This window comes from Melanotaenia boesemani, chromosome 3 (assembly GCF_017639745.1).
Source record: "Melanotaenia boesemani isolate fMelBoe1 chromosome 3, fMelBoe1.pri, whole genome shotgun sequence".
In the NCBI taxonomy this organism is placed as follows: domain Eukaryota; kingdom Metazoa; phylum Chordata; class Actinopteri; order Atheriniformes; family Melanotaeniidae; genus Melanotaenia; species Melanotaenia boesemani.
Window position 1 is genome coordinate 33957521 of NC_055684.1, and position 22752 is coordinate 33980272.

Consider the following 22752-nt stretch of genomic DNA (forward strand, 5'->3'; position numbering starts at 1 on the left):
CTAAACCAGCATGAGGTCAATTTTTGCTTCGTGAGTCAGTGAATGTGCAGATTTGAGAGGATATACATAACATACAGGCTTTCACACAGACCAAACCAGACAGAGAAATATACACAGAGATGGAAAGTTAAGCGCTCCAGAGATAAAGACACACAGGAAGTCTGGAGCACACACCCATACCGGTATCTTGAGTAGCCATGTAAACATGCGTGTGTACTGCAATTTATTGGATATAGACATAAACACAAGCATCCACACACATCTTTATACACAAACACAGACTGTGCTCCCTCTTTACTTCCTTTCTCCATGTCTAATTCCTTCCCGGTGAGGGGGAGATTCCCAGAGCAAGAGAGCAGGACCCCTTCAGTGATTTACCAGCTTTTGCCACATTACCTTCGATGCAGACTAAGACACAGCAGTGTACGGTTTTGACAGCCTATAAAACTTGACTCACACTGTGTGTACACACAACAATCACCATTTAAGGGTGGGAAAGCATTAACTTACCACTTGGCAGTCTACCTCCAGCATCAGTCCTTGGATTAATTACATGACTCCATTTACTGTCCAAGCTTCCATATGTGTTACAGGTTGTTTTCATTTAAAGCATAGAGGGAAAGCTGCATCAGCATTAGTAGTTCAAGGAGCATATCTTGCCCTTGGAAGACATCCAAACACATAACGGGTGTCTTAGTGACATTAATATGAAGTATTCTGTCTCTGTGATGAATGTGAGGGTAACTTTTGGCTGTAATTACTCCCTGTGTTGATGGGGTAAGATGAAAGGATGAGCAAGAGGACAAAGGGGTGATCTGTCTCCCTTGTTTTACTATTCCAGGAAGGACAACCTTATCAGCGTCTGGAGATCTGCTGCTGAGACTGTGACATAATTTCCTGCTCGACCTCGGCATGTCAGGATTAGGGGCAGCTAAGGCTTGTGATTTGACATTTGAGTTCTTTCAGCAAACAAAAGGAACATGAGTCTCGGGTTGTTCTTTTTCAATATTTGTCTACACTCTAGATGCGTTTTTGTGTAAGGTATTTGTGGGTCTTCAAAAAGTGGTTTTAAGGCATGTCTGGAGTCGTGTGTCATGCTGTGTGGGACATCACATCAACCATCAGCCTTTTGTGAAAAAAGGATAAGATCCACATTCAGCTACATTCCGGCCAAAGAGACTCTGAGCAAGTTTGTGCTTGTTCTCACTGTTCATTCAGGTGAAAGAGATGACATTTAATGTCCTCAGCTGTTGAGACCTGTGTAACAGTCAGTCCATCAGTCTTTGAGCTCTACATGTCATGCTCCATTTTTATGGCTAATAAAAGATGAGATAGAGGCCCCTCCAACACTTTAATTTGCTTTCCATCTGTCCCACTTTAACAGATTTGTTCCCATTTAGATTTCATAATGAGACATCACATTTTAATACTATGAGAAGGTCTCATTGGGATACATATACATCCCTTTGGTAGTCAATTGTCATTCTATAAAGGTTCCTTACCAAAACACTTAGCAGTGACAGCAGTCTTCTTGTCCCAGATAATAAGTTTCCCCATATTATAACATCCCAAAATTTTATTTCTAATAAATCCACAGTATGAGTTTCTATCTCTTTTGTGAACCAATGTGCTTTGATGTCAGTTGTTACCACTCAGTTGCAAACAAGAATCTAGCCAGTACTTTCTGTGTCAGAGCTTAACATCAAATGCTGAGAGAAATGGAGCGGAGACGCTCTGCAAAAGAGGAATGTTACATGAAAGACTCCTCAGACTGTTACTCATTTGAAATGATTTGTTCCGTGCCCTGTGTGTAGCCTTTAACCAAACGTTCAAGTGGGTAATTGTATGAGAAGTGTTTGTGGTTAAATGATGTTACATTTAAATTCACTGTGTAGTTATTAAGCATATTGGAATGAGCATTTTCAAAGTCTTTTTTACAGAGGTGGTTTTTGTCCATTTAAATCAAACCCCCTCATCGTCTGCAATATTTACATAAATAGAGTTTGGCTTTCAATACTATGTAGATTATTATCATATGTGAAATGCTCAAGATAGACCCAGCTTGCCTTGAGTCAAAAAGAGCTTAGTTGCTTTTTGGTAAATTATAGAGCTGATAAGTGTTAGCATGGGATGCCGAAGAATTTGGCCCACAATTCTGTTAAGAATAAAAAGTAAAAAACTGCCATGCTGTGGGGGGCAGAGTGGGGTTGTGGTCAGGACCTTCACTTCACTAGAACAAGAATCCTGGTTAAATCAGAGTTGAAATCTCTTTGTGGGGAATTAGCTTCTTCTTCTTCTGCATCTTAAGTGTCTTATGTTTGAGTTTGCTCTAAAAGGTCCCCACTTGTGTGGGTGGTGTCTGTGTCTTTATATTTATTACATTATGATGTTCCCAGCTGTTTCCCAATATTATCCATTCAATTTTGTCAACCTTTTGTTCTAGCAGAAAATTAGAAATGACAACTTCCTTCTTTGCATATTAATCATGCTCACTTCAAATTTCTCACCAATAGTTGCCAGACATGAGAAAAAATTCCACCTTGTCAAGAAAGAGCTTTGACTACTCCCAAACTGGAAAAAAATTACAATATTATTTTTTCACGGTTCTGTTCTTGCTGAGTATGCATAGGCCTTAACTAATTAGTTAGTATATTGTTCAAAAGGCACACATTTGCATTTTTTTTCTAAATAAAGTGCATCTCCTAATTAAATTATAACTAAAACTTTTAGATTCTCCTCCTAAGCTATCTGGTAACATGCTAGCTCTTAGCACATCAGTGTTAAGTATCAAAGTTTACCTTTATAGAGTATGTTAATGGAAAAGTGGAACCATTCTTGCTATTAGAGAAAATCAACCATAGTAATTTCGTTTTGTACAAAAATTATTTTAAATCTATTCTTGTATTTCACTCTAGACCTATTTTGGACCAGAAACTGGTCTGTTGTGATGACCTGGATATATGAAATAGCTTGGAGGTAATGAGTACTAGCGGTTAGGATGAACTTCATCTGAAGTAACAAGCTGCACACAGAACTACTAGAAAAATGCTAAGCTGTTACAGTTTCATGGACTCAAATCTTTCATAAGAAGACATAGTTAAGCTTGTTGAGGAAGTCACAGAACTCAAGCGGTCATTAAGGATGCCTACGGCAGCTACACCAAGACAGCATTTAATGGTTTATTTTCAACTCTACTTGTTTGTGTAAGCCAAGCTGTTGACACAATGATGTTTTGGGAAAGAGGTATCTGAAAACACTGCCTGCTGCCGGGCCATGGGAACCAGAAAGAAACACACATGCAGCTGAGTCAAACTGCTGCACACGCAGTCAATGTTATTTCAGGTGAATCTGAGGACAACAGGTGTGTGTGTGTTTGTGTATGAGTAAGGAGCTGCTTGGAGGGGATATCTCCATGCTTCCTGCTAACACATGACCAGTCAAGAGTAAACATATTGTAGTTCAGGGAGTCTGTGATATTTGGTTCTTGCCAGATGCAAAAGGAGGAGAGAAGACTGACCAGTGGGAAACAGCTGTAATGTTTGTATTAAAAAAGCTCATTTTAAACAAAGTGGAATACATTATGAGTTTCATCAACAACAGATTTATAGTGTAATTTACAGAACTCAAAAAGTGTATAAACATTAGTGTTAATGTTGAGAAAGACAGAGACAATAAGACATTCAGTGAGGTTTATTAAAATATCACTGAGCCACCACAAGTGTGTGTAAATCTGATCTGTCAGCCATCCCCGCCCCTCTTTCTGCTCGCCTTTCCCACTATCTGTCTCATCAGCTGTCTCCTCATTATCCCCTGGGATCAAATCCCTCTGACCGCTTCCAACTGTTTTACCTCCTCTGATCTCTCAGCTCTCTTCTGTCAGCTATTTCCTCCATGCTTTTCTCGAAACACATCTTCTTTGTTTAGTTCCCTTTTCCAATCCCTCTGCCAGTTTTTTTCCCCCAAACCCTTTGCATGTTTCTTATCCCAGTGGAGTTGGGACATTTTTTGTTTTGTTAGTTCTTTTGTCTTCTGATCTACCAGTCTTCAAGGTACAACTTTTCTCTTTATAAAGCAGTTTCCAAGCTTAAACACAAAGTGCTCCCCTATTCAGCACACACACACATGCACAGTAAATCAAACAAAGTTAAGGAACATGAGACTATAATCTACAACCCTGAGCCTAAATATAAACAAATGGAGGTGCAAACAAGAGTAAGTAGGTCAGTGTCCAGGGGCAGCTGTTGGGAGGTGGCTGCCTTTACGTGGAGCTAATCTGTCTGCTTTGCCACTTAGTAATTGGAACTTGAACTGGACAAAATGAGGCACCAAATGCATGAAAAACGTGTATACTTATATCATTATCTCCATCCTGCTCTATTACAGCCTTTTTCTTTTATTATAGTTATTTATTTTGTTCTCTTTAAGTCCAAACTGGGTATCCTTTTCTTTGGAACAAAATATTTTAGTATTTTGTTCCAGGTAAACAGAAGGGATTAGATCAACTTTTGGGAAGACGTCAGCGCCTTGTGGCACAGTGATTCAAATATTTTTGTATTGCCTCTTATCTGAGACAAAGAGACTATAATTTTACTGTTTACATGATATACAGTAGCTACATACTGCAGACTCTTAGCAGACTATGTTAAGAACATCTGTTTTATTTGTGTACTTACATGGAAGTGACACTTATATGAGTCTGTGTCCAAGCCTTTTAAGGCTTTCCTTTGGTGTCTAAGCCTGCAGGGTAAATGTTGCACCACTAGGTGGCATGTTTAATCAACGGTCACAGTTGTGATTGTCATGCAGAGGCACAGGTGAAAAGAAACTCACTTCTCACAAGACCACACAAAAAGAAAATCATCCACATTTCATTCCTTGACTTTGCCCTATACTTAAATCGTAGGAGCCTCTCCTGAAAAGGACAAGCTGAGATGCTGAAACAGGCCTCAGACCAATAAGTGTTTTTCTTTTGCTGAAATGAGAGGGTAGGTATTTAGTCACTGACTGGATAAATTGATCCAGATGGCATCAGATCTCAACTTTAACAGTATGATGACCTGCTCCTCACCTGCCTCCTTATAAGGTATTATTTTCATCAGACTGGAGAGCTTTGCCTGGCTGCACTGTGAGATGCTCATCCAAGCTGTGCGCATCTGTCTCCACAGAAAGAGATTCCTGGTTTGAAAAGATCATATCTGACTCTGGAATAGCCAGAAGGCAAAAGTGAAGCTCAGTGTGTCATACAGTCAGACGTGTTGAAGTCAAGTTAAGTTCTACAGATTAAACTTGGTTGACAAAACGATGTGTTCAAGTTGTCCAATATTGAGAATAATGCCAAAAAGTTTGTTTTGGTTTTTATTTTTTGTTCTTTTGTTGTTGTTTTTCCAGTTTTTTTGTTTGTTTTTGGCCAGTTCATTTATTTTGCAAAATAAGGATAAAGAAAAACAGTGGTTTATTTATTCATCGCTAGGCAACTTTTTCTGTTTGTTTTTTTGTAGTTTTATATTGCACATTAAAATGGTAAAGATGATCACTATCTCACCATGGCAAGTCCTAATAATTTTAATGAATGATCAATTTTAGGGGTCAGTTTGTGGGGTGAATCGATCTAATCTGTTAACTATACCTTGTATAACTCAGAATACAACAGAGACCAGTGTAAACTTCATAAAGCTGCTGTACTAAATGTTAGATCTCTGTCCAACAAGTCACTGTTAATTAGTGACTTCATCATTTCTCACAGTTTAGATTTTCTTTTTCTGACAGAAACATGGTTAACAGAAGACACAAGTACTACAGTTCTTAATGAAACAGCATCCCCTCATTTTAGTTTTATGAATAAATGTCCAAACGGGAGGAAAGGGGGAGGAGAAGCTGCCTTATTTAAAGATTCATTCCAGTGTAAAGATATTTCATTTGCTGATTTTACTTCTTTTGAATATCTTAGTTTTATTTTAAGGGGCATTTCTAATCTTATTTCTAATCATCTACAGACGTCCAGGACACTGTATAAATTTTACTGATGAATTTTCTGAGTTATTGTCAGTTATCTCCACTGATTTTAACCATTTCATCTTAACTGGGGATTTTAGCATTCACATAGATAACATGACGGATGGTAATGTCAAGGAATTTTCTTCCATATTGGATGTTTGGTTTGTGGCAACATGTAAAAGAACCGATCCACATTCGAGGTCACATTCTGGACCTGGTTATTTCAAAGGGTGTTGATATTTCTTCTGTTGTGGTCACTGACTTGGCCTTGTCTGACCATTTTTGTATTTTGTTTGATTTACTGATCACTCAGAATGTCCAACCAACCTGCTCCTCAGTTAGGAAGAGGTACATTAATCAAAGAACAAGTGTTAAGTTTGTGGAGGCCATAGCTATGTTACCAACAACCAGTGCAGAGTCAGTTGATGGACTCCTGGATCATTTCAATCTGAAAATCTTGAATGTAATGGATGCTGTTGCACCGATAAGTATCAAGAGCACCTTGAGCAAACAGAAAACATGGACAAACACCACTGTGGTTACCAGCCTAAAAAGAGAATGCAGAAAAACTGAGGGGAAATGGTGGAAAAAGAAACTTCAGATTCACTATGAGCTGTACAAACAAAGCCTGCGTAGCTATAACAATGAGTTGTGCAAGGCCAGAGAGCTGCATTTATCTGAAATGATTAACAGGAATGTCAACAATTCTCGCACTCTGTTTGCTATGATTGAAAAACTTACAAATCCTCCTAAACAGATAAGCCCAGAGCTCCTTTCCACTGAGAAATGCAACCAATTTGCCAACTTTTTTAGCCAAAAAATTTAAACAATTAGGCAAAATATTAATTCCACACAGTCACACAAGAAAATTAGTCTGTGTCTAAAACCCGGAAATAATTCTGATGTTATGTCACAATTTAAAATGGTTGATTTAAAAATCCTACAAGAAACAGTTTGGCATTTGAAATCAACAACATGCACTCTGGACATGATACCATCCGACTTTTTAAAAACAGTTTTACTTCAGTAGAAAGTGATCTCCTACTGATAGTTAACAACTCGCTGGCATCAGGCATTTTTCCCAAGTCACTAAAGATAGCTGCTATTAAGCCACTCCTAAAGAAAAGGACTCTTGACGCCTCTATAATGAAAAACTATTGACCTGTCTCTAACCTCTCTTTAATTTCCAAGATTTTTGAGAAAGTTGTATTTCACCAGCTTCATGACTTTTTAAATGAAAATGTGTAATGATCCGTCTGATAAGGGTCGGACTTCCCAGCCTCCCTGAACGCAACCTAATTTTCCCACTCTGATTGGTAATACGCTTCACCTGTTTGATGCCCTTTAAATACCTGCCTGTGACAGCGTTTCTTCGCCAGATCGTCTTGGTTCTACCCTGCACGTTTCCAGCCGTTGTTCTACCTGTCTGCCTGCCTACCTGCCTGTTGTTGACCTTGTTTTGGACCTGGACCATCGTCTCTGCCTGCCCCCTGACTGGTATCTCTGTTTGTTATTGGATTTCTGGATTATTGACCCCTGGACTGGTTTTTGGATGTGGATTTTGGATCACGGAATAATCTACTCTGCCCAGACGGAGATATTCATTATCACCCACTTCCGTGGGTTGGAGACCCTGACCCCCGCCAGTTATTCCCCCACTAACCTGTTCTTTACCCAGCAGTTATCCACCCACTCCAGTGGACTCCCCGTCCGGCTTCCCGGGTTCTGCCTGTACGATCTCACCAAACTGCACTACAGCACCCGGTACGTGGATTTGTAACATCCTGCATCATTATCACAGACTCCCTGCCTCCTAACACCTGTTCTCATACCCCCCCACAGAAGAGCTGACCGAACGAGACCGGATAGATCACCAGTGCACATTTACATTGTTCAAATAAATTCCTTTTTACCTTTCACTGGAATCCTGATTCTTTTGAGTCCAATCTCCGGGTTTGTGACAGTACGATCTGGCCAAACTATGGACTCATCAGGTTCCAGTGATTGGCGCGTCAGAGTTGAGAGCGCAATCAGCCAGCAGGAAATGGGGTTGAATGAGTTGGTTTCACAGGTTAAGACACTGGCCAAAGGAATAGCAACCTTAACCACGTCTGTTTCAGGAACGTCTCATGCACCACAGGCTTCACCAACAGTAAATCCGGGGCATGAACCCCGCGTGGCTTCCCCAGAAAGATACTCAGGAGATCCAGGTCAGTGTCGGGCTTTTCTGGTTCATTGTTCCCTACAATTTGAGCTCCAGCCTTCGTCATTCCCCACTGAAAGGGCCAAAGTGGCTTATGTTTTGTCCCTACTATCAGGACGGGCGAAGCTATGGGGAACGGCTGAATGGGAGAGGGATTCGCCTGTGATTGCCTCTTTCCGTAGTTTTTCGGAGGAATTGCGCCGGGTATTCGACCCTATCCGTTCCGATCATGAAGCATCCAGAACCATGTTCTCCATCTCCCAGGCAGACCGATCGGTAACGGATTATGCCATCGATTTCCGCACCGTAGCAGCAGATAGCACCTGGAACGCTTCAGCTCTGTTCGATGCGTTTTACAATGGCTTATCTGACCGAATAAAGGATGAACTCGCTGCTAGGGATCCGCCTAAAGATCTTAATGCCCTCATTGACATATCCATCAGGATTGACCAGCGGCTGAGGGAGAGGCGGAGAGAAAGAAGACAGACACGTGTGCCACAGGACCCCCGACCTTCACTCAGACCTGGTCTGTCGTTGGTCTCTGAGAGATCTGTCACTGCCTCCAACTCCAGCGAACCAGAACCCATGCAGATGGGTAGGAACAAGTTATCCCAAGCAGAGAGAGAGCGAAGGATGACTGAAAGACTCTGTTTATACTGCGGTCAGCCCGGCCATTTAGTTCGTACCTGTCCAGTAAAAGATCGGGCTCAGCAGGGAACGGGCGGACCCTGTTGAGCCGCACTCTATTAGATCATTCTGTCACTCGCCCAGTTTTTCACATACAGGTCACAGCGGCAGGCCAGGAAAACACCTTACCGGTTTTTATCGACTCAGGCTCTGACTCAGAATTCATTGATAAAAACGTAGCTGAACAGCTGGGTCTTAGCTTCTCCCCCCTGCCGGTACCACTGCAGGTCCGAGCCCTGGATGATCACCTCCTGCACCAAGTCACCCAAAGAACCGAACCTGTTCCAGTTGTTTTTGATTCATGTCACCATGAAAACATCAGCTTCTTTGTCATCGATTCCCCCCAGATCCCGGTTATTTTTGGCATCACCTGGTTACAGCTCCATAACCCTCACATAGACTGGCGAGATGGCAGGATTATCAACTGGGACACGAACTGTTTAACTTCCTGTCTTCGTTCTCTTCCCCCTACAGTCATTTCCACACCGGAGGCAGAGGAGACCAGCTACCCCTGTCTGTCGCAGGTGCCTGTTCAGTATCATGATCTGAAAGAAGTGTTTAATAAAACCAGAGCCACCTCTCTGCCTCCACATCGACCCTATGACTGTGCTATCGACCTCCTTCCCGGCACCACACCCCCCAGGGGCCGTCTGTTTTCTCTGTCAGCCCCAGAGAAAGTTGCAATGGAGAAATACATCTCGGAATCCCTCGCAGCCAGACTTATCCGTCCCTCATCCTCCCCGGCCGGGGCAGGATTTTTCTTTGTGGATAAGAAGGACGGATCGCTCCGTCCGTGCATTGATTACCGGGGTCTGAATGAAATCACTGTTAAAAATCGTTACCCTCTGCCTCTAATGTCTACAGCCCTAGATCTGTTACAGGGAGCGACTATTTTCACCAAGCTGGATTTACGCAATGCCTATCATCTGGTCCGCATCCGGGAGGGAGATGAGTGGAAAACGGCTTTTAACACCCCAAATGGACACTACGAATATCTGGTAATGCCCTTTGGGCTGACCAACGCACCTGCTGTGTTCCAAGCATTCGTCAATGATATATTACGTGACATGTTAAATAAGTTTGCTTTTGTTTATTTGGATGATATCTTGATTTTTTCCCACAGTCCGGAGGAGCATGTTTTTCATGTTCGAACAGTTTTACAGCGTCTACTCCAGCATCAGCTGTTTGTCAAAGCGGAGAAGTGTGAATTTCACCGCCCGTCTGTCACGTTCCTGGGGAATGTCATTTCTGCAGGTGGGGTGGAGATGGATCCTTCCAAGGTGTCTGCGGTTAGCGAATGGCCCACACCGGAGAACCGTAAGCAACTGCAAAGATTCCTGGGTTTTGCAAATTTTTATCGTAAATTCATAAAGAACTATAGTGCTGTAGCCTCACCCCTACATCAGTTAACTTCTGTTAAGACCCCTTACAACTGGACCACGGAGGCCGACTCGGCTTTTCGGCAGCTTAAGACTCTGTTCACCACAGCTCCCATCCTGAGAACACCTGATCCCAAACGACAATTCATCCTGGAGGTCGACGCATCTGACACAGGCGTGGGGGCGGTGCTTTCCCAGCGCAGCTCGGAGGACTCTAAGGTGCATCCCTGCGCCTATTTCTCCAGAACGCTATCCTCCGCTGAGCGCAATTACGACATTGGGAACCGCGAACTTCTGGCAGTAAAACTGGCCCTGCAGGAATGGCGTCACTGGCTGGAAGGAGCGGCAGACCCGTTTCTGGTTTGGACGGATCACAAGAATTTGGAGTACCTGAAAACAGCCAAAAGACTAACCCCCCGGCAGGCGCGCTGGGCTCTTTTCTTCAATAGATTCTGTTTTACTCTGGCTTATCGTCCTGGATCTAAAAACATTAAACCTGATGCTCTCTCCCGACAGACTGCCCACCCGGAGGAGGACGCTAATGATGCTGCTGATTTCATCCTGCCTACCCGCATACGACTGGGAGTAAACAGAAGTCAGCTGGAGGACGAGATCAGTCAGGCGCTGGCGGGTGTTGTCGTCCCCACTGGCTGCCCCGCGGGACGCCTGTTTGTCCCACCTCGTCTGCGGTCTAAGGCTCTGGTTCTCTGTCACTCCTCACGCCTGGCCTGTCACCCGGGAGTGGCACGTACCTTGTTTCTCCTGTCCCAGCGCTTCTGGTGGCCCTCCTGTCGCCGGGATGTGCGGAGCTTCGTTGCCGGCTGCCCTGTCTGCGCCCGTTCTAAGCCGTCTAGGTTACGTCCTGCGGGCCTCCTGCATCCTCTGTCCATTCCCCGTCGTCCCTGGTCCCACATCGCCATGGACTTTGTCACGGGCCTTCCCCCCTCTGATGGTATGACGGTGATAATGACTGTAATTGACAGATTTTCTAAGATGGCCCATTTTGTTGCTCTCCCCAAACTGCCCACAGCTAAGGAAACTGCTGACCTTCTCTCTGTCCATGTGTTCCGCCTGCACGGCATTCCCCTGGATGTGGTTTCTGACCGTGGCCCGCAGTTCACCTCCAAGTTTTGGGCCGAGTTTTGCCGCCTGCTTGGGATTAAGGTCAGTCTGTCATCCGGATTCCACCCTCAGTCGGATGGCCAGTCGGAGAGGGCCAACCAGACGCTGGAGACTTGCCTTCGGTGCCTCTGTTCCGACGACCCCTCGACCTGGTCCAGGACTCTGCCTTGGGTGGAATATGCCCATAATTCCCTGCCTTCCTCGGCCACGGGGCTCTCCCCTTTCCACGTTGTCACAGGTTTTCAGCCTCCGCTGTTTGCTCCTCAGGAGGCGGAGGTGCGGGTTCCCTCTGCGCACGCGGCTGTCCGCCGCTGTCACAGAATCTGGCGGCGCGCGCGCGCCGCGCTCCTGCGGGCTTCCCGGCGTTACCAAGCGGCGGCCGACCGTCATAGGCGGGCTGCTCCTTCCTACCAGGTGGGTCAGAAGGTTTGGTTGGCTACCAGGGACCTGCCGCTGCGCCTGGACTGTCGGAAGTTGGCTCCGCGGTTCGTGGGGCCGTTTCCCATCTCCAAGGTTGTCAACCCCGTGGCTGTGCGCCTTCGCCTTCCCGGAGCTATGCGTGTGCATCCCACCTTCCATGTGTCTAGGATCAAGCCTGTCTCCTTCTGTCCGCTTGTGCCCTCCTCCAGACCCCCTCCTCCCGCCCGGTTCGTGGACGGCGGGCCGGTCTTCACTGTGCGCCGCATCCTGCGCTCGCGTCGCTCAGGCCGCTCGCTGCAGTATCTTGTGGACTGGGCTGGTTATGGTCCTGAGGAGCGCACCTGGATTCCTGCTCGTTTTGTTGTGGACCCTGCCCTCCGGGCGAGTTTCCATCGCCGCTTCCCTGCTCAGCCTGGTGGGTCGCCGTGAGTCGACCCTTGTGGGGGGGGGGGTACTGTAATGATCCGTCTGATAAGGGTCGGACTTCCCAGCCTCCCTGAACGCAACCTAATTTTCCCACTCTGATTGGTAATACGCTTCACCTGTTTGATGCCCTTTAAATACCTGCCTGTGACAGCGTTTCTTCGCCAGATCGTCTTGGTTCTACCCTGCACGTTTCCAGCCGTTGTTCTACCTGTCTGCCTGCCTACCTGCCTGTTGTTGACCTTGTTTTGGACCTGGACCATCGTCTCTGCCTGCCCCCTGACTGGTATCTCTGTTTGTTATTGGATTTCTGGATTATTGACCCCTGGACTGGTTTTTGGATGTGGATTTTGGATCACGGAATAATCTACTCTGCCCAGACGGAGATATTCATTATCACCCACTTCCGTGGGTTGGAGACCCTGACCCCCGCCAGTTATTCCCCCACTAACCTGTTCTTGACCCAGCAGTTATCCACCCACTCCAGTGGACTCCCCGTCCGGCTTCCCGGGTTCTGCCTGTACGATCTCACCAAACTGCACTACAGCACCCGGTACGTGGATTTGTAACATCCTGCATCATTATCACAGACTCCCTGCCTCCTAACACCTGTTCTCATACCCCCCCACAGAAGAGCTGACCGAACGAGACCGGATAGATCACCAGTGCACATTTACATTGTTCAAATAAATTCCTTTTTACCTTTCACTGGAATCCTGATTCTTTTGAGTCCAATCTCCGGGTTTGTGACAAAAATGGAAATCTTGATAAATTTCAGTCCAGCTTCCGACCTCATCACAGCACTGAAACAGCTCTGGTCAAAGCGTTAAATGACATTAGGTTGAATACTGATTCTGGTCAAGTATTAGTCCTGGTTTTGTTGGATCTCAGTGCTGCGTTTGATACTGTAGATCACAGAATCCAGTTGCACAGGCCGGAAAACTGGGTTGGACTTTCTGGAGCGGTCCTTAACTGGTTCAGGTCCTATTTAGGAGTCCCCCAGGGGTCAGTCCTTGGACCTTTCTTGTTCAACTTGTATATGCTCCTTCTGGGTCAAATATCACAGAACAATAGCAATAATTATCAAAGTTATGCAGATGATACACAACTTTATGTATCTCTGTCACCAGATGACTGTAGTCCAATAGACTTATTGTGTCAGTGTCTGGAGCAAAGCAAACACCTGGATGAAGGAGAATTTCCTACAATTAAATGAAGACAAAACAAAGATTATTCTTTTCGATGGCAAACATCTGGAGGGTTCTTAAAATCACTGACCAAGTTCGTAACCTTGGAGTGTTGATAGACTCAGACCTGACTTTCAGCAGCCACATCAAAGCTGTCACTAAGACAGCTTTTTACCAGCTCAGAAACATCAACAGAAATGAAAGTTTAGTCTCCCAGAAAGACCAGGAGAAACTCATCCATGCATTCATCTCCAGTAGGCTGGATTACTGTAATGGTCTTTTAACAGGACTTCCTAAAAAGAGCATTAAACATCTGCAGCTCATCCAAAATGCTGCTGCTAGAGTTTTAACCAGGACTAAGAGATCTGAACACATCACACCAGTTTTGAAATCTTTACACTGGCTTCCAGTCAGTCACATAAAGGATATCTATGATATGTTCAGAGAATATAAACCTAGCAGAGCTCATAGATCCAAAGACTCTGGTCAACTAGTCCAAACCAGAGTCCAGACTAAACATGGAGAAGCAGCATTTAGCTGTTTTGCTGCAAACAAGTGGAACAAACTGCCAGTGGAGATTAAACTTTCACCAAATGTAGACATTTTAAAATCCAGGTTAAAAACATTTTTTTTCTCATGCACCTTTGCATGAAATCTGCATGTTAACCTTTTTTTTTTTTTTTAACTTATCTTGCTTTTAATCATTTTAATGTAATTTATTATTTTATTGTGATTATGTGTTGATGCCTTTTACTATTTCTAAATATCTGTAATGCCTTTGTTTTATGTAAAGCTCTTTGAATTGTCCTGTACATGAAATGTGCTATACAAATAAACTGCCTTGCTGTCACCGTTGCACCAGACTCTGCTACGCCCACACCTGCTCCAATCAATTACCTCCGCTCTCCCTCTCCGGAATACTGATGAAACACACCTGCGAGTAATCCCAGCTCCAGGATATATAAGCACCAGAGCAGTCTTTGTCGGACCTCGTTCAAGCTACCTGAACTTCTCCTCTTACCCGTCCCGGTCCCGACTGACCCAGCTGATTACTTGGACTCAGAACTATCTTTGGAACTAGTAAGATTCTGGATGAGATAACCTTGTTCACAATAAACCTGTCAATTCAGTCCTGTCTCTGTGAGGTCCTTCACAACACTTGCCTTGCCTTGCCTAGTGAAGTAATAATTACAATAAAAAATTATTAGAGCAATGTCAACTAGAAACACTCTAGACAAGCCATTGTAAAAAAATTGTCAATTATGGTGGGAGTTAAACACTCAAAAGGCCAAATTATTCATTATTAATTATGCTCCCCATAGTAAAGATTCCTTTAAAACTTTCCTCGATCCAGGTGATGGTCCAGATCACCCCCAAAATATAATTACTTGTTTCTTATTTAATTTCTGAGATTTCCTGAAAATGCAATCAAAATCCATCCATAACTTTTGGAGTTATGTTGCTAACAGACAGACAAATCCAAGCCACCGAATACATGACCTATGCCTCTGCAGAGGTAATGACGTACTAATTTAAAGTCACAGGAGTGAATACCAACAGGAGAATATTTCACAGGATTTGACACATTTCTGGGGGGCACTTCCAATATATTTAGATGTGCTGCTCATTCCACTATAGCATAATCCTTACAAGTCTCTATGTAAAGGTGAAAAATCAGGCTTTCTAACAACATATAATACAAAACAAATTGGTTCTATTATTAAACGGGAGAAACAATTAATCAAACACAATTCTCCTTTTTGTGCTAAGTTTACTTAGCTGTCTGTACTTGAAGCAGCTGCCACTTACTGTCACTACTATAAATTTCTGGCCAAAAAAGTAACAAAAGTGACAAAATTTTACATGATTTTGTAAAACACAAGATGTGCTCCTTTTGTGGCAGGTACACAGATAAATTTAATCTCAGGAAGTGAGTTCAAGGATACAATCAAATAACCAGAAAAATGATCTCCTATTGTCTTTTCCTTATTATCTTTCATTGACCTCATTAAGTGGTAATGTAAAATGTTACTTCACTGTCAAGTTGATAAGTCAGAATGAGAAAGAAAAAAGCACAAATGTGAACTGTAATATCCCAAGATTCAATAAGTCACTTATGTGTCATCTAATTTATTTACATATATCCCACATCACTTTAAAAATTGTGGCTGTAAGAACCTGTGGGACAAAACTATGTGGTTCTCTTTCACAAAGAATGGACCCAGATTTCTGGAGCAAAAGTAAAAAATAAAGGAACTTTTGAAGCTTCTTAGCACTCAAAGAATTCAAACAGCTCATTTCATGACCTTTACTCAGATACTTCGGCACATTTTACCCAGTTAGAAACCTTAGCCAAAGAGACTATTTGGCCAGATCCCAGATCTTTGGACAACCCAGTTAATTTTTGTCAGATGTTATACTGGTGTACTTGTGCCTTTTATCCTTTTCTGAACAATATTTTTTTTTTTCTATTTCTAATAATGACTCAAAAAATAAAGTTTTGGACTTTTTTTTAATTATTATTCCCAAAAACTGTTAGATATTTTTGAAAAATCAATAATTAAATAAGAATTATTTAATTGGAATTATATCTGTCAATAATCCTGACAATATTGTTATTTTTTAAAACTGAAAAACCAAAATTATTTTCTTATTTTGTTTGTTACCGGGGGGAACAAAACAGGAAGCATTTAAAAAAGCATTTATATTCATTTTATAACTGGGTGGAAAACAGAAAGAAAAACCCTTCAGAAACAGGGTGTCAGTAAGTTCTTTTTGCCTTTCGGTGGTGTAGTTCACCAATGACAGATATGAAAACACCACCTGGCATCCAGTAAGTCAGGTTTGGAGACAAAAGTAGAACATCTCATACATCTAAAGTTACCTCCACGCTACTGCAAAAAGAGCAATTCTACTAATAAGACATGATGGAAGCTTAATTTCTCACTCATCGTGTCACTTGTTTTTTTTTTTTTTTTTTTAATAAATTAGTTTGATTTAAGCCTACACACCACGACTCCTCCAACTTTCTGCATTTCTGAAAAACATGTTTGAAAAAAACAAAGACAATTAACTTCAAAGAGCTGTGTACGTTTGTTAAAATGAAAGAACACACCTGTCTGTGCCCATGTTTACCCAGGATTGTCTGGCTTTCCATACTTAGAAACACTAAAAGCTTTTTTTAAAGGCGGGGTATTGGGCATCTGCTACAAAAGACAGCTAATAATACAAAGAGTGGATGAATATATTCTAAACCTCTAAATAAAAAGGAAATGGCACACTGAAATTTAAATTATTTTAAGAAACATGTCAAAATCTAGATTTATATTCCTTAACTTTTGCTACAATAGTTATATCATGATGATGAAACATAAAAAAGGGATTATTGTTGTTTCATCAGTATGATGAAAGCAATGAAATATTTTTCCTCTTTGTAATATTATGCTGAAAACTGTTCAGAACTGGAGTAAAGCATGGCACAGATATAAAATAATTTTAAAAACTGTGTTAGAAGTTACATGATTTGTATTGCTCAGTTTGATGAGCACTGCACTCATCACAAAAGGACTAAAATATGTGCAGGCGTCATTACAGACGAGAGGCAGCTGAACCTGGAACAGGCTACATGAAACCAAGAGGTCATGACATGTCGTCTCCATGACTCATCATATCCCTCAAGTCTAGAAAGAAAACAGCAGATACTCACGCTGACACACACATTGACCAACAGGTGGGAAAATCTGTGTGTTCAGTTAACAGGTTCACAGATAAGAAATTTGACTTAAAGGATCATGTGAATTACCTTTTCCTTCTCTGGATATATATATGGTCTTATGAGGCTTTGTCTGAAAATGTTATAGAAACATGGCTCCAGAATTCTAGCCTGACTCATGTAACCTCTTAAATCACTTCTAACACATTTTGAAATGTTAAATAACATTTTCATCAATATATTTGTTTACATCTGTGAAGGATTCCCATACCATCATAGAGCCACACAACCCAAGACAATACAAAAAGTCTTCATGTGGAACATTGCATTGCTTTTGTTAAAGAAAACTAGAAAACATGTTTCATTGGCAAATTATGCATTTCATTAATGTTTTCTAAATGTTATTCAGGTTAAAAATTTTTTTTTTTGAATTGTTCTATAACCACATTTAAATGCAACCATGAAAGGTTTACACACTCTAAAAAACTTGTCCTGTGTTTTCTAATTGCAAAACTGCCTAATCAAATATTAATACTCCTTTCTGTTCATAAATCACAAGAAAATAAAGGTTTTATCTGTGCAAACAAGCACTGAGGAAGAACATTTTATGCTCACACATTGTTGCTTTACACACCTGGAGGCCAAAACAAACCTGTGTAAGATGATATGATCCGGAAAAGAAAAGCCCAATAATAATCCGTGCATCTGTTAAACTTAACTAAAATATTTGAGTCCCCCATATCAAAAGCAGCAAGCAATAAAACAGTGGCTTAAACATACCTCTTACTGCTGCTTGTCCATTTGCCAAGGTTTGTAACGCTGGAAAGCAAGCTGTAACAACAGCCATGAACCGTGCAACAGGTGTATCCCTGGAGGAAGGGTGGAGGAAAAAAAGAGGGAGGGCTTAAATATGAGAAATACGGGACTTAATGTGTTCAAAAAGAGGGAAGACTGTGTTCAAGCTCCAACAAGCCCAGCTTTCCTGACCTTTTCATGAACTGCCTTTTATAACTCAATTCTCTATCAGTAAAGTGTCAGTGTTAATTTTATTTGTGTCTGATAAAAACCCCATTACAACATGTATGCTTTTAGTCTGTTTTGAGGATGTCATTCTCATGGGATGTGTTGTATAAAAGTGACAAATACAAACAAAACTTATCTGTAGAAACAAAATAATTCTGTCCTGGTTTTAGGCGCCACTGGGGATGCACTGCTCCTCAACAGTCGGTGGTAAATGTTGCTGGAGTTAACCTCTTTTGAATTAATATAGCCATGCACGGTGTAGCCCTGTTCTCCTGGCGCCTGCTGTGGCTGCCTGGCACCCGTCACAGAAAATGGAGCTTTGGATTTGGGTCAAGCAGCCCCAGGAGTTTTCGAAACTGCATTGTTCAGACTACAATATCATTGCATAAATTACACTAAACATGTCAGCAACATTTATTACAAACACAAGCTTCCTTTTTATTTTTGCACTCAGATGATTTAAAAGAATATTGCCAACATCAAGAACTTTACAGTGTGTAGTGTGAACTTCAGAGTTGATTCTGTATGCAACACTTCATAAAAACTCGGCAATCATAGCCACACACAGACTTGATGAGCGCTATATACTGAGAGCATTTCTTCAAACACAGGTGGCAGCTGGGATACATACAATATTTAAATATCACACATCTGCAAATTTATCATTTATCATCACTTTTGTAATGGCCACAAAATGCTTTGCCCATTATTTGCAGTGTTTTGGTTTCCTTGAAACTCAAATGACTGGTTGCACTCCAACATTTTAGCATTAATGGAGAACATTTTTTATATTTATCTGCTTCATTTGCTGTCAAGCAAAAACAAGCTTCATGCGCTCTTACAGTTTGAACAAGCTTAATAAAATATGAAACCCCGTCCGTATAAGTGTTTTGATATGTAACAAAAAAGGTTGAACATTTGAACAACTGAACATTTTTATTCCCCCTAAGGAAAAAATATCACCCAATCACCTAAAATGTTGTTGTTGTATCTAAAACAATTATAGTTTGGAATTTTAAGGCTTCAATCAGGAAACATATCATATACTTAGCAATGCTTAAATTATCCATGTTTCATTGTAACTTCATGCATGAATTAATGCAGGATGTATACTATTACTCATCATTAACAAATGACCTAATCAGTGACTTGATATGATCATTTCATGGTTATGGAATGTAAATTCATAATTGCTTTTAGCATGATTTATTAAATGACCTGGTAACGTTGGCTCAGTTACATTATTTATGTATTTAACTGTATTCACCTATTTACATAATAATGGAATGCAGATTTGCTGCCTGCTGCTTCATGTGCTACAGTGTACTGCAGACATGATTCATATCCTTTTTACCGCATACAGATTTTCCTTCTTCAAAGGCTGTCTCAGCATTAGTATGCCTCCTTCTATGGAAAGGATGTTATCTCAGGCTACCTGCTGTGTTGTCATGCAGAGATGAAGGCCATTTTAAATCTATATACTAATTCTTCCCTCTTTAACTTTTTAATTATATATGTAGTGGTTCAGAGACGGGGCAAAGATCCATGTTTTCTACACCATTATTGTACCTTCACTTTGCTGAAACACTTACCTACCATGATGAGAAATTTAAAAAATATTGTGAAAATGAAAGTTAGGTTGTCATAAGTCACATTCATAAGTGAACCATCATGTTTTTCTGCTTTAATTATGAGGATTTGTCTACATTCATGTAGAAAAGTCTCACAACAAGGGGTTTGTGCAGATCTTTTTTTAATGATTTAGTTGCTGTTTTCTGCTTTGAGAGAGACTTCTGCCTGCAGTTGTGCAGCATACTGTGATGTGCACATCAGCTATCGTGCAATGGAAAATGAATTGCAAAAGGTTTCCTCATTGTTGAGTCAATTTTAGAATAGCTGTAAATCACAAGTTTGCCCCAAAGGCCTTCTGAACACAAAAGATCTTGCATCCTCAGACCCTGACTTTAGATGAGCATGTCCCTGAGTAGGAGCAACAGATTAGTGAGCCCTCCCTCAGAACACACACGCCATGCAGCAAACAGTCAGAAAACATGAAAAGCAGCTCACAGGCACTTTGCAGGGGGTGAGAGCACCAGGGACAGTCATACAAGCAGTTTTATACAAACTGTTAATGTTATATACAGTTATTATTATTATTAGATTTAAAAAGCGGATTTCTTTTTCGTTATGAGATAAAAACCATTTTTTTTTCATTTGTAAATACTGCATTGTCATGTAAATAAGTTTGCATTACTTTTCAAAATACAGAAACAGGTTTCATAGTGGCAAGCAGATCATTATGGTCACTTACAAACTGACAGGTGATCACAGCAAAATATGCCTTCACTACTACTTTTTGCTCAGAGATTTGGAGGAACTTGTTCCAGGCAATCAAGATATTTGCAACCAAATCTACTAATGAAAGCACTTGATATGCTGTGCAGGCAGTGCACATTCTGCTTCAGAAAGCACAACACAAACAGAAAAACTAATGAGCTGGGTTTTGATCTGCTGTCAGAGTTGCAGGTCTGAGACCAAAGCAAAATATTGGGAATTCAGCATTTGTTTGTGTTGCCTTTCAGATCTTGTCAATGAGATTTGCAGTTGATGCTTACCCACAGATGAATGCACTCGTCTGAAGGAAAACTACTGCTCCTTAGGCTAACTCTGACTTCAAAGATGTATATTTTTGGCAAATATGACTCATTTCCTCCTGTCAAAGCTGGAGCATACATTCAAACGGGCGTGTTGTTTGAAGCAGAAATACTTTCTGTACTTGATGAATAAAAATTGACTCCTGATACGTTCCTCTAAAGAAAAGCTAATTAATTATCACTGTTATATGTAATGTTAATCCATTGACAAAATCATATTTTTTCATCAGATTTCAACTTACTGCATTATATATTAAAAAAAGAGAAAATAAGAAAAGAGAAAGAAACCTCAATTGACCAAGGTTAGTGGAGAAACCCCCTTTATATCTAGGTGTCAGAAACTGTCTGTAAAGTTTTATGAATTCTGACTTCACCATAAACTTACATGCTATTAAACATCATCACAGTTTCAATCAATATAGACAGTCCTGCTCTGCACTGAGCCAGTTTTGAGGGTAATATATGTAGCACACGAAGAGCTGGTTAATCAAAGAGAATGCCAGGAAAGCATAAATGAAGATAGCTTAAATAAAAAAGATAATTACTGCTTACCTTTATATAAAATCCATCTGGATGAGGAAGCCTCATTAAATGGCTAATTTAAGATCCACTGCAATGGATACATTTCAGAAAAACATAAAAACAACTTGAGCCAGTGCTGTAAAATTAGAACATTTGACTAGTTTAATTGGTTAAAAAGAACTAATTAGTACACAAACTTAAAGGAAAGACAGGTGCTGAGTAAATACAAGTGAATTTCAGGACACAGTAAATCTGTAGCATCAGCAACTTGGGTTCCCAGTCTGGTTCTCTGACACATGGGGGCGCCAAAGAGCACGGGGGAATCCACAAGGCTTTGACTGTGCAGAACTTGTGTGATTATCAAAATTAAATTAGTGGTTACTAAATAAAATCATACAAACTTACTAACTGTATTGTCTAAATTTGATAATTCAATTACATTGAGCCAGAGTCAGAATTAGAAAGTTATTTATTAAGCCACGCCTCAGTGGTTTATGCATCCAATCAATTTTTATCCATGCACTGTGCGGTGTCAGGAAGTTAGTGGAGCTCAACTGCAGCAAAATCACACCACAGAAAACAGAATAAAACAAATTAATGAATAAAAAAAAAGAACCTTTCATACATCTCCCTCAGACAGGATCTGTCTTTACTACTTTCACTGCACTGACAGGACTGCAGCCACAAGGTTCAAATCTTTGTAGACTTGTATAAAAAAAAAAAAAATAAAAAAAAGAAAAAACAAACAACAACAACAAAAAAAAAAAACTATTGTGTTCTTGCTCATACTGAAGTTAATTTGTCTGATATCTTTTAAAGTCCTTTTTGTTATGATGTGATATGATTTTATTATGTTTTATAAACCTAGTGACATAAAAATGGGTGGAAGGGATGATGGCTTTGTAGTACTTGCATTAAGATCTTCAAGGCAGTATGGTAAACTTCATTATGGTTGTGTTTTCGCTGGTGCTTTAGCTTTGCATTGCCTAGAAAAACTGAACATAAAATGGATGAAGATCTGCTTTGTCAGCTTGTAATGTAGCTTTTGTCTTACTTTTCTTTGTTATAAAATCAGTTGTTGTTGGCATGTGTCAGGACCTCCAGGTTTAAGCTAACTTTTAACTAATCGCCATGTGTAGAATGAGCTCCAAGAGCTATGTGTTGCTATGTTTTTAGAATTCTGCATGTCTGTCCATCTGCAGGGGCAAAGGACATCAGACAGGTACCTCTGTAATGCTATAAAACACCTCTAAGAATACAGAAAAGTGGCAATAAAAATGTTTCCATGTGTCAAAATATGTGCTTGTTGAGCTCAGAAAGTTATTTATCCCAGAAATTAAGCAGAAAGTAGAAATCATTTTATGTGTGGGTTCAAAGTGTCGGCTTTGAGCTTTCTTGGTTTGAGACTCAAAAAATAGTGTAAATG

At 41.1% G+C, this 22752-nt stretch overlaps 1 long non-coding RNA gene across 1 annotated transcript; it reads left to right on the top strand.

Annotated features, from left to right (window-relative positions):
* Positions 1–12689: 12689 nt before the first annotated feature.
* LOC121635563 lies at positions 12690–12934 on the top strand. The gene is made up of 2 exons (XR_006009474.1): positions 12690–12781; positions 12860–12934. It is a non-coding gene; the product is annotated as an uncharacterized LOC121635563 (long non-coding RNA).
* Positions 12935–22752: the final 9818 nt, after the last annotated feature.